This window comes from Diceros bicornis, chromosome 11, assembly GCF_020826845.1.
Source record: "Diceros bicornis minor isolate mBicDic1 chromosome 11, mDicBic1.mat.cur, whole genome shotgun sequence".
Lineage (NCBI taxonomy): Eukaryota > Metazoa > Chordata > Mammalia > Perissodactyla > Rhinocerotidae > Diceros > Diceros bicornis.
The window spans coordinates 25,321,401-25,324,403 of NC_080750.1; positions in this window are offsets into that span (position 1 = coordinate 25,321,401).

Below are 3,003 nucleotides of genomic sequence, written 5' to 3' on the forward strand. Positions count from 1 at the left end.
TCTTAATTTGAATATTTCTCCAGTTTTGCCTATTGTTGATATTCATTTTAATATTATGTGTATTTAAAACTTCAAAAACAATATAGTTAATATTATAAATAGTTAATATTCATTTGGATTTAATAATTTATTTATCCTTTGTCAAGTTATTCATTCTTTCCTTTTTTTTTTTGTCAGGAAGATTGGGCCTAAGCTAACATCTGTTGCCAATCTTCCTCTTTTTGCTTAAGGATGATTATCTCTGAGAACATCTGTGCCAATCCTTCTCCACTTTGTATATTGGACACTGCCACGGCATGGCTTGACAAGCAGTATGTAGGTCCATGCCCAGGATCCCAACCCACAAACCCCCAGGCCACTGAAGCAGAACGTGGGCACTTAACCACTACACCACCGGGCCAGGCCCTCATTCTTTCCTTTTGTGGTGTATCCATCAGAGATCAATTTATGCCTGAAAAAAAGAAATTCTTTAATGCAGGTCTACTGGTGAGAAATTTTCTTATATTTGTTTGTCTGAAAACATCTTTATTATAACTTCTTCTTCTTCTTCTTCTTTTTTTTTTTTGCTGAGGAAGATTTGCCCTGAGCTAACATCTGTGCCAATCTTCCTCTTTTTTTTGCTTGAGGAAGATTAGCCCTGAGCTAACATCTGTGCCAATCTTCCTCTATGTTGTACGTGGGTCGCTGCCACAGCATGGCTGACAAGTGGTGTAGGTCTGCACCCAGTATCTGAACCTGCGAACCCAGGCCACCAAAGTGGAGTGCACCAAACTTAACCACTAGGTCACAGTCCAGCCCCATAACTTCATTTTTGAAGAATGCGTTCATTTGGTTTCAGACTTCTATGTTGGCAGTTATTTTCTTTCAGAATTTTAAACATGTTGCTACATGATCTTTTGTCTTCTTATCATTCCTAATGTCATTCCTAATCAGTCTAACTTTTGCTTCTTTGAAAGTCATGTGTCTTTTTTATTTCCTTTGAGCTGCTCTGAATGTTTCTCTTTATTTTTAATTTTTAACTGTTTTATTATGATGTGTTTAGATATAGTTTCTTCATATTTATTCTTTTTTTAATTTGTTGGGCTTCACGAATCTGGGGCTTGGTGCATTTCATTTTATATAATTTTTTTCAAATTATTCCTCTTCTCTCTCCTTCTGAGACCCCACTTACATTTATTTTGAGCTTTTTAATCATTTCTGATGGGACTCATATTCTTTCTTGTGTTTTATTCCAATTCTTTTTTCTCTCTTTGTTTTATTCTGTGTATTTTCTACAGCCCTACCTTACACTTTATTAATTCTCTGTTCTGCTAGTTTAATCTGTTAGTAAATCCATATATTGAGTCCTTAATTTGAACCATTTTATTTCAACAATTTCTAGAAATCTATATGACAATTCTTTGCAAATCTCAATTTTCTCATACAATTCTCAAATTTGACATTAGTTTTCTTGAACATGCCAATTAATATGTACTGCGTATTAATTAATTTGTAAGTCTATGTCTGATAACTAATATCTGGATCAGCTAGGTGTCTGTTTATCTGCTTTTTACTGTTTCCTTTTTTTTCAATTCACTTCTTTTGTCATGCTTTATAATTTTTATTGAATGCTGGACATGTTAATGATAAATTGTAGACACTCTGAATGATGTTATCTTTCTCCACAAGAAATTTATATTTCTTCTCACCTATAGTTAGAGTAGGGGCAGATCATATTGATCCAAACAGAGATTGAGATGATTCAAAGCTCAACTTAAAGCTTTATAAATATTGTCTATCTGCAGTTATAAATTTTCCTAGGACATAGATCCTCATGGGTCTCAATTAAATACCTGGGTTGTTTCCAGGACACATTCTCCATGGTAAGCCCTATACTCTTTTTTTTTGCATATTTTTTTCCCACAGCTCATTTGCTTCTTTTTAAAGACATTATGTTTAATATACATTGTTTATTTATTAACATTAAACTGCCTGACCTACAGCACAACAACTCATGCCTAAACAAAGCTTATCCAACAGAAATATTTTCTCCATAAGGCACATCATAGCCATCTTTGCACTTAGGAACATAAGATAGCACCTCAGCACTATGCATGGAGATCATTTTAAATAGCAAAGTCATGAACAAAAAGCACAAAAATGACAAAAATGTGGCACTAAATTGATCACAGAAAGGAAACTTGTTTACAGTATGAGAGTTGAAACAATAAGGAAGGGCATTGTCTTGTTTATCCTCAGCTGGGAACATGCCTGTCAGGCAACTCAAACATTCTGCCTCTCTGCACCTGTCCACAAATGTCCATAAAAGTGTCACTTTGGCACTGCAGAATATGGTAGTATTGATTTGAAGATTACAAATAAATTTTAGTCAGTATGGCAAATTTATAAATATGAAATCCATGAATAATGAAGATATAATGTGTATAAATTTCTGTTACATATTTAAATATAAAAAGCGACACAATGCAAAGAGAGAGAGAGAAAAAAATCTTAATATCTTTTGACTTGTACAGAAGGCATGACCAACACAATTTTAAATGTTCGATTTAATTGAAATTCAAAATTTCCATTTTCTAAAATGCCTCCGAGGAAGACATGGAAGAAATCTCAGATATGAGCATATTTAATATTTGATAGTTCTTAAAAAAAAACTTGCCGGGGGGCCCGCCCCGTGGCTTGGCAGTTGAGTGCGCGCACTCTATTACCGGTGGCCCAGGTTCGGATGCCGGGTGCGCACCGATGCACCGCTTGTCCAGCCATGCTGAGGCAGTGTCCCACATACAGCAACTAGAAGAATGTGCAACTATGACATACAACTATCTACTGGGGCTTTGGGGAGAAAAAGGGGAAAAAAAAAAAGGAGGAGGATTGGCAATAGATGTTAGCTCAGGGCTGGTCTTCCTCAGCAAAAAGAGGAGGATTGGCATGGATGTTAGCTCAGGGCTGATCTTCCTCACAAAAAAAAAAAAAAAAAAAACTTGCCAAAAGAAGCATCAGTGGCTT